The sequence below is a fragment of the Strix uralensis genome, chromosome 1 (genome assembly GCF_047716275.1).
Source record: "Strix uralensis isolate ZFMK-TIS-50842 chromosome 1, bStrUra1, whole genome shotgun sequence".
NCBI classification, from domain to species: domain Eukaryota; kingdom Metazoa; phylum Chordata; class Aves; order Strigiformes; family Strigidae; genus Strix; species Strix uralensis.
The window spans coordinates 155,423,551-155,433,578 of NC_133972.1; positions in this window are offsets into that span (position 1 = coordinate 155,423,551).

The window sequence follows — 10,028 nt, forward strand, 5'->3', positions numbered from 1 at the left end:
CTACATGAAACTGTTGGCGGGCACTCCTGTCGGTACTTCTTTGCTAGAGAGTGAGTGGTTTGAAGTCTCTGACTTGTGTTGCAAATATCGACTCAGTAATTCACGAGTTTGAATTCTTCAAACAAAAAAAAAGCAGTTCTATCTTTCATGAGTAATTCTCTCTTCGCATTTACTTTAATTAAAAAGAGTCACTATTCTGATCCATGACAGCTACTGTTTCCTAGCTTTGCCTGTATTACTGCTAATTTTTAATTATGTGATTTTTTGGGGCCTTCGGAAATTTAAGTGTAATACAATAATTTGCCAACGTAGGTCTCTTAAGATGATACATTTTAAATTCTTGTATCTGGGACTGCACCATCAGCCAGGTCTATAAATAGCTGCAAAAATAAAGATGAATAGAGAGGATCAGGAAAGGGGCTTTGAAGTGAGAATGTTTAATTTTTGCCAGCTTCAATTTGAGGTGTCTTAACAGATCATGAAGTGGAGGAGAAGCATAAGCAGAAACTGAATGAGCAGTTAGATACTGTTGTGACTTGGCTACTGTGAAAAATGAATTGACTCAACATAAATCTTCATACTTCTAATTAGAAGAATACTCTAAGAACTGTCACTTGGAGTGCAACTCCAAAAGCCATGCTTGCTCCTGTGGATTTGTGCCATTCCCCAGCCAGTGCTGCGAGCTGTGCAGGGCACACGCACCTCACGCGTGGGGCAGGTTGGGGCTGCTCCCTCTCCCCCCCACCCCCGGTCTCCAGCCCCGCTGCCACCCCCAGCCCCTCTCCTTTTGAAGAGAAAAATAACGCGTGTTGCTGGAGCAAAGTGCTTCCTTCCCACGCCGCGCAGCGTGCTCACTGGCTGAGCTGCACTAGTCACCTGTGCAGGGCTGGGATGAAATGGCAGCGGCAGGGTCATCCCTGCCAGGCTGCAAGTATTTTACTAACTTGTCTGCTCAGACTGCGAATTGGGGAATAGACGTGAGAGGAGAGTCTAGCAATAGCTGAAGGTGAAGGCTGGCACTAGACAAAAGTCAGTATAAACGGGGCAATGCCAATGCTCAATGGGACAGGATGTAATGGGTTGTGAACACCTTTTGTCTACACAAGACCAAGTTCCTGTTGAGATTGGAACGTTGCAGGAGCCAGGATCAGGGATCTGCTGCAGTATACAGGAACTCCTCCTGAGGGCCTTTTCTGTACTGTTCTAAATCTACTTTCATGCCAGTTTGAGCATACTTGCCGTATGTCATTGTCTCTATTCTGTTAAATAACATGGGTGTTAAATAATGGTGGATTTCAGAAAGGAGAAAATTCTTTCTTAAAAGTTGGTTTTTAAAAAGTTTATTTGCATTGAGTATGTTAATTCAATGTTTGACTGCAACTTCATTTGCAATGGGTATGTTGTTTGAATTGCATTTATGTATATTTATTCTGAGCTCTTCATTCTAGACTTGATTTACCCAATGCTAGTAACTGACGGGAGTACAGAATGTTTCTTCACAGAGTCTAGCAGAATATACACTAGCTGAGTGGTTTAATATATGGCAAGGCTGTAAAATATCTTCTGTGTTCATACTCCTTTGTTCTTAGAAGTCTTTGCTGATGTTCTTTGATATTTTGCATGTGACTTTAAAAATCTTTGCTCGATGAATGGCTGCAGTGTGTTATGGGCACACAACAACTTGCTCCAGAGCTTCCACTCAATTTACTTCACTGGGGTGGGAGAAGGCCAGACTTAAGGTCTTCACACACCTAACTGTGGAAAGCTTGTTGTCTGATTAGTAAACGTTTGAGATTCCATCTAGAACATGACAGTTGAAGTCAGTTGCTGTAGCTGCGGTGTAGTTCTCCTCTGTAGGCAGCTCATGCTTGGCACAGAGTAAAGACTGAACACCGTATAAATTTTCAGAATGTTGTGCTGACCAATCTGAAGTTAAAGACCTGACAAATGGCACATTCATATGCTTCCAAAAATAAGTTGTAAAGTTCTGCCCAGACTGGCTTAAAATGCAAGGGCATTCAGAGACTCAGAAGGAAGAGGAGAGAGTGACTGCCCTCCAGACACACCAGTGGCTCCCATCTCAGGCTAATGCTGGCTGCTCTCTGACATAAACAGCCCCACTCCACGTGTTCCCGCAGTGAGTTCTGTTAACCACACCAGCGCAGCCTCCATTCAGTAGCTAGGCAAAAAGCACGTCTGACACCATGTGCAGATCCAAATTACACTGGGGCGGACTGGTCAGAGAGATCTTGATGGATCTTCTAAGAAATGAAGTTAGATTTGGGGTGATATCAACAATGGGAGATGGTTTCTTGAGGAATAAATAGGTCCCCTTAGTGGCCACATATTGTTTTTTAACTGCAGGTTTTAATCTTAGATGCACAGGGTGGTTTTGTTTTGCAAACTGTTCTCTGCACTATCTCAGTTTCTACTCATTTGGTTGAGTATTGAAAACAATCGGTAACATTCAGGATTCAGCCAGAACATTATTATTCTGTTGATGTTTTTTTCACACACTGAAAAATAAGGTGATCTGTGCTATTAAAGGTTCCATACCTATAGCATATGCAGACAGATACATTAATTACTTTTTCTGCAAAATGTCAGCATTTTCAATGTCATGAAATGCATCTGTTCCTTACAAAGGCAGACAGCACCGAGAACTAGATAGCCAAGAAGTGACAATTTAGGATTCATGTGAATTACCTCAGCTGTGGGCATATACTTCTTCTAGATGGCAGCCCTATACATACACTCTAGTAGCTGATTTAGCTTGGTCTTTTTGTAGACAAGACTATAAAAAATAAAATGTTTGTAAATTGGCATTGAAATAATATGTCAGATAACAGCTAGAGTAAATTGGCCTGGTTCTGGATGTGCACTAATCCAAATTCTATGTGACAGTGAATTGAATAGCCCTACTGCTGTCAATGAAAGACCATTAGAAAAAAAGTTAGCTTAGCCTTTCCCTTAGTCAGGCCCTGAGGGGTCTGAAATACACAATGAACTGAAACTGGTTAGATTCTAATTTGTTTGGTAATTATTTCCCCATGAATACTTCTCCACATTGACATAGTCCAGCCAAATGTTATAAAACAGTAACACCAACAAGAAGCTCTGTTGAGATGTCAAAACTTACATCTTAGGTAGAACCTTATCATTTTGCCACTGCAGGTTTTTCAATTGTTTGGGGTTTTTTTTGTATTCTTTTTTCTCGTTCTTCTTCATTCTTGTTTACTGTCATAATGTTTCAGTAAAGATCTTTGTTACTTGGGGAACAAGTATGTCTGAAGTCTGTTTAAATCCAGTAGGAGCCCATCAGTGCTATTAAAAAAATACTGCTGCTTCTCAGTTCTTCTCTCTGGAGGGTCCTTTGGGGTGACAGCTGTGCACTATGTGGCCCATGTCCTCTTTTCTTTCATGTAATGGAATATGTTTAATTGTAGTGATTGTCGCACCTTGGTAGTTTGGCTTTAACTTACTTAGTGATGATTGAGTTTTCACTGAAGCAATGAAAAAATATCCAATGCTTTTTACCTGCTGGCTTTCTTTAAATTTCTAAATATTTGCAATTGAAATCAGAATTGTGTTCTACTTGGCCTGTTTTTCACAGCTATTTAGTTTCTAAAAGAAACAGCTGTGGCTGCAGAGCCCAGTTTGTAATGACTAGAGCCCAAAAAGAGGAAAAATAAATTCCTTTCCTCATAAATAATTTATACTTCACCACTTTAGTGTAATGAATAAGTTAATCAGCATTCTGCTTGGAATGAGAAAAGGCCCAAGCTCGCTCTAGTGTATTTCACATTTACCATGGTGCTTTCCATCTGAACAGTATTATTCTTAAAAATGTTCTTTGCACTTACCTTGTAACTAGTGAAGTGATTTCGTAGTAGAGCATAAAAAATATCCCCCTAAGAAATCCCTGGTGATTTATGTTTGTTGGAGATACTAAGAAAGTTGTTACCCATTCTTTCAATCATTGATCCTGAGGTAAAGTATCAAGTCACTGCTGATAAAAGCTGTGGCTGACAGCCTGTGGGTGAACACTGACATGGGCAGAGCAAGCTGGCCTATTCTGTTGGCTGGCTCCCATCAACTGCCCATGTACATCGTCAGCACAGTGTTCAGCTTTCACATCTAGTGCAGAGGGCAAAAGCAACGCTTAACTCCCTGGAAAACAATGACACTGGAAATCACAGTGAAAAACTCATCATCCGCTTCCATGGGATCTTCGGATCCATATGTGAACAGAGATGAGCATAACGCTGATCTTAGCTTTGTATACTGCATTGCTGAGACTGATACTCATGATGTACGACTCGCAATTTTGAAAGGAAAAGGAAAAAAAGGAGTACTGAAAAAGGAATTATTGAGGGCTAGCACTGCTAGTTAAGCTTTAAAAATCTCCCAGTGTTAGTTTCTTGAAAAGAAAGCTGATAGAAAATACAGTTATGATGTGTCAGAACATCCTCAGGGAGAAAACAGGAAACAAAGGGCACTTCAATCTAACAGAGAAAGGCATAAAGAGTAGATGGAAATAGAAGTCAAATTCAAATTTAAAACAAGATGGCGTTTGTAAAAGTACAGCTGCTTAATCACTGGAACAAACTATAAAGAAATATAGTGGATCCTTCATTTTCCAGTGCTCTCCTGAGTACAAGATGCCTTTCTGGAAGAGCTGCTCTAGTTCAGAGTTACTCAAACTAGCTGGAAATGCAGTACTCTTCTCTGAGTGTTCCCTAGAGCTGGCAGCAGCAGCTCAGTTTCTTCCAGCTGTGAAGGGGAAACCTGAATAAATACTCCATGTTTATATTTCTGCTCCTTTGCAAAAGAAACAGAGCCATCCCCAAAAAATGGAAGAGTCCATAGCAGTTCACTGATTTGTATAAATGTCTCTGCTTTTTAACTCCTCTGTTCAGGAAAATCTGAGTGGCTTCTTAAATGCTATTTTCTAACACTTTCCAAGGTGAACCTTTTAATGAAGTTTCCATAAAGAGAAATGCTGCTTTAGTTGAACACAAGCAGAAGTTGTTAGCTCCACTACTGGTGTAACTGGGTAGAATGCAATGCCCTCAGAATCTATGATGGAAGTGGCAGTAGCAGTTAAGCATTACAAAATCTTTTTTTTTGTAACTGGGATTGAAAAATGCTCCTATCTAGCTAAGCTGTTTGTTAACTTTTTCATGCACATTTCATTCTGAGGTAAGTTTCTGACAAAATCCTGGATCAGTTTGCTAATATTTGAGAAGTTCAGGTTACATTTCAAAATTCCTGTTGACATATTTTTTGCAAGGAGGTATTTCATCAAGCAGTCAGTGGATGGAAGAGGACTGTCCTTTCTCTGCTGAATAAAGATCAGAAAGAGTATTATTTATCCCTGGTTCCTGTTTACTCACTGCTGCAGTCATAAAGATGACTTAAAATGCTTCCTCACTATCATGAGGTAAACAGGAAAATGATAAATGTATTTATTTCACTTCCTCATTTCCCTTCTTCAATTGTTGTCTTCTCTAGACTATATATGTGAGGTTACGCAGCTATATTCAAAACCAGCTGTTGGTTTTTCCCCCCATCAAAGCTGGGATCTAGATGTCCCAATCCAAGTTTTACTGAGACAGTAAAGTTTGTCTGAAGCTGGCATTGATTTTAGTCAGGTTTTGGGAGCTCAACACTTCCAAGAGCCACTTGGGCTTGGCACATAGATGCTCAGATAAGAACTTGAATTTTGAAGTTTTTGAGCTACAACATAGGTCTTTTTTTGTTGAACTGATTTGTTTTAAACTGGGAAAAGGGAGGATTCATGATTAATTTAAGGAGGTTTTTTCTATTAAGTTCTTTTCCCAACTGTAGAATAATTCTTCTTGAAATGAGATGATTAGACCTGGCAAAAGGCATGACATAAAGAAAAGAAACTCATATTTTACCAATAGGTAGAAATTCTTCTAACACACACTGAAGTATGAAGAAACAAAGAACGGTTTCATGATTCTTGCCCCTCAAAAAAAAAAAAACCAAAAACCCTAGAAAGAAAATCCTTTGCTTTCTTAAATGCCTTTGTCAACAAAATTTCATGACTTTTATCTTTCCACGCTATGCACTCTCCTCTCCTATTTCCCTAAATGCAAGTCATACACATGCAGACACGCAAACACAAGCATATCCATGTAGAAAACTATTTTTACAAAGCAACATGCTAGATACTGAAGTATTTAGAGGATTTGAATTGAAATGCTAACGCTATGCCTAGGATCCATCTTCTAATAACTTTAACCTAGTGCATGTAATTCTTTTTCCTTGTAAGAAACACAAGAAAGTCTGTGAACGTAAGTCAAGCAAGATTACTTAATGGCTACATACTACAGGAGGGAAAGGAAGATTTTCTATTTAGTAATGAAGTGATAAATCAGTTCTATAAAGAATAGGTCCCATTATCTTCTTCCTAGTTTTCAGTTGGGGAATATGAGGATTATAAGGAATACAAAGCATAAGCTTTCTTCCCATATAAAAAAGCTAGGGAATTATCTTTTTTCCTGGCAATTCTAAGACTATTTTCTAGTTTAGTTTATGCACCTCTTTTATCTATTAAAATCATTAACAACTGAGAACCAATATAGATCATAATCACCTATAATACATTTTAAGTGGAGTTTAAGCACCAGTATCCACATTTGCTATCTAAAAGCTGCTCAACTGCAACCAAACGGTAGTTACAGAAGTTCTTAAGTATTGTGACTAAAAAATACATTTATTGATGCAAAGTTAAGCCTATTGACAAGCTTGTCTCTGTACATGCTGGAGTTGTCCTGTTGTCTGCAGCTAAAGGTATGCACAGGCAACCAGCTGGCACCTAAAGGAAACTGGGATCTAGGAGCCAGAACAGAACGCTTTAATCCCCCTGAGATCTGAATCCCAAGCACACCTTGCACTTATTGAGGGGATTTACTTCCTGACACGGTGCAGCAGCAGGCACCGCTTTCTTTAGGATGTGGCTGAATGAAGAGGAAATAATTGGGATAACTTATATATGGAGCTTAATAGTTTAATCACACAGTCAAGATCTAAATAGCTGGTAGATTCTTTATTTGGGAAAGAGAAGAGATGGTTTGGTTACCTCCTTCCTGATCTTCCGAAATGTAAGTAATTCCACAGTTTAAATCTTCTGCCTCCTGGGAGAATGGCCTTATTGACAAGCTACAGTCTTTTCTGTCATCAGTCATGGGGGAATCAGAACTCCAATACTTCTGTTCATTTGTGCTACTGTAAAAGAAGTAATAACTGAGAGAGCAAAAGGAAGCCTGGCTCTTGATTAGCTCACTCACCTGGCAGGGACTGAGAAAACTCGGTTCTGGTACCTACTTCCAGCACCGATTCTATGTATTAACCATCATCATTAAATACAGGAACACTCTAGGATGGAGGAGCTGGTGACATCAGTAGAGGGAAGAATCCAGGATCATCTCTCCAGGAAATTTCTCAGCATCAGGCTAAACTCACACATTCTTTAAGTTCTTTACAGCACTGAAAAACTAACCAGCCTCTTTCAACCTGAGGTGGTTATTCCTCTAGGCTGCCTGGGGTTCTGCCCCCTAGAAGGTCCTGTCAGCTGGCCAGGCTCCAGTGTGAAGGTCAGTGCCTCGCAGAGAGATGCTAAAGGAGACAGAACCCCTGAATCATTCTCAGGGGAGAAACAAAATCTGCCCAGTTCAGCAGCAGGTCAAACCTCCGCAGTCTGCTCTGAGCTCAGGGTGGCCTAGGCAGTCACTGCTGCTCTTTGGCCTCTCTTGGCCACTGCTTCCAGAAAAATTACTCTGGGTCTGCACCTTCTCACAGTTTTGAACATGATTTTTTATATATTATATGCTTGTTAAAAGTCAGTTTGTTGAATTTTCCTACAAAGGCCTCTCACCAAGATCACTGGTCTGGAAATTTCCTCTACAAGGCATATCAAGACTTAATGTGCATGAAGGAAGGAATTTAAGGTATGCTGGCAGAGGCAGCAGAGAGTAGAGCTTCAGCTTGGAAGACCTTTAGAGACAAAAGATGCTTTCATGACTACTTGCCTACTTACTTGGGAAAGGGAACAGATTTTTGTACATGCTAGGATAAATATTTGCCTAAATCTAGGCAAATTCTTTGGACAATACTTAGATTTTTCCAAAAAGAGGTGCTCAGGTATACTACAAAGCAATGAAAAATGTATCTAATGCTGGAACTTCCCCCTTTCATCTAGATTCAAGACAGTTAATGATGAAATTTCAGAGAGCAGAATATGAATTTGTAGAAGCAGTATAGAAATTTACTTCTGAATTGTGTAGTAAAAACCTGCATTTTTTTCTGTGGTTGAAACTACAAAAACTCTGATCAGAATCAAACACTTGTTGAGGGTAAAATCTCTTCTGCAAATGTAAAACTTGAGTTACTGCACAATTCAACAGGACTGTAACTAATGAAAGATAAGATAAATACTATTTGTAGCTTTAACAAATGACTGAACATTTGGGAGAGAAAGCATTGAGAACACACAAGTAAATGAAGCACATAAACCGTAGGAAGGAGAATTCATATTGAAAGAGAGATTGTATCTCTTACAGACAGGATGAAGTTATTAAATAGAAACATGAATGTATCAGGATGACATCTACTCAGTGGCTGTGGAACAATCAACCATGAAGTGATGGAAATTGCTTTAGATCTAAAGAAGTGACACTAGCAAACTTGCAAATTGTCAGGTGAGATGTTTAATCCTTAATATCTGTAGAAGAAAAGCATTAATTTAAAAAAATATAATACCCTAACAAACTTTATTAGTTTACTGTAGCAGTACTACATTTACTGTGGTAATGAACTATCTAAGAAGATCTTTTTGGGAAAACTAACTGATCTGAAGGAATCTGAGTTAAAAACTTAAAAGCTAAATTTCCTAAAATTGAAGTTGCATAATTATGTTTTTACAAAGACAGTTATTCTTCATTAGTGGTCTGCAAATTTCCAGGATTTTTTCCTATTAATACAGCAGCCACACATGGGTCTGTTGCGCATTTAGGGGGATAATGTGGGTGAGCCACTCTAGCAGTTTTTGTCTTAAGTGTGGGTGTTTATATGCGTATTTTAAAATGTTTCATTCTCACTGTGGCATATACCCTATCAAGTATATAGACTGTAATGCCAAAAACTGAATTTGTTTTCAAAGTATCACTGGCTATCTTCATAACCTGACCCCTCCCAGTGTGCCATGCTTGCAGTTTTGCTTTTATGTGTGAATGGAGATGAAGATTATTTTTGTTTCTGCTTTAGGCAGAAAGCTATACTGAAAGGTGTAACTCTTTGCTACACAAATGGTTTTGAAATGGTGCTTAAAATAACACCAGCACTGCACATATTGAATTTCTCTTACTGAATGCAGATTCTGCAGGCGTAGGGGTGTCAGTCCCCACCGGAGCAGCACTGTAGGAGCACTGCCCTTCAGCTTGGCCATAGCTGTGCCCTGACTTACTATGGACTGTTGATTCTGGACCAGTAGACTGGCTCCCTGGCTTGTCCTCGGACCTGCCTCATCACCAGAAACCTGCCTGAGAGCCTAAACTCTGAGCTGCCCCCAGCCCTGCCCTGCCCCGCCCCAGCCATATCATGCCTGGCTGCTTGTCGCTTTGGGGCCTGCTTCCTGATAAGGAGCTGGGGAAATGCAGTTACAGAGTGCGGCAGGAAGAGGGAAACGAAGGAACCCTTTATACCAGTGCCTCCCCACAAGAGCCATCCTCCCAGCATCCATCTCCTCACTGCCTGAAGCAAGGGAACAGGAAACAGCAGCTAGCAGGTTAGTTCTACTGGCAGAACAGGAAGTCTTTAAGGGATGATATTTAAGGAGAGCAGAAAGAACTGGGTGGTATGGTTTAGAGTTGAAGGGACTTTCTATCAGCGCCTTCCTAGAAGTTGACTAGGCCTCCCAGTAAGGAGGGGAGAAGGCCTCCCTTTACCTCGCCTGCTGAGTCTGTTGAATGGAATGCAACTGGAGGCACACACAGAACTCT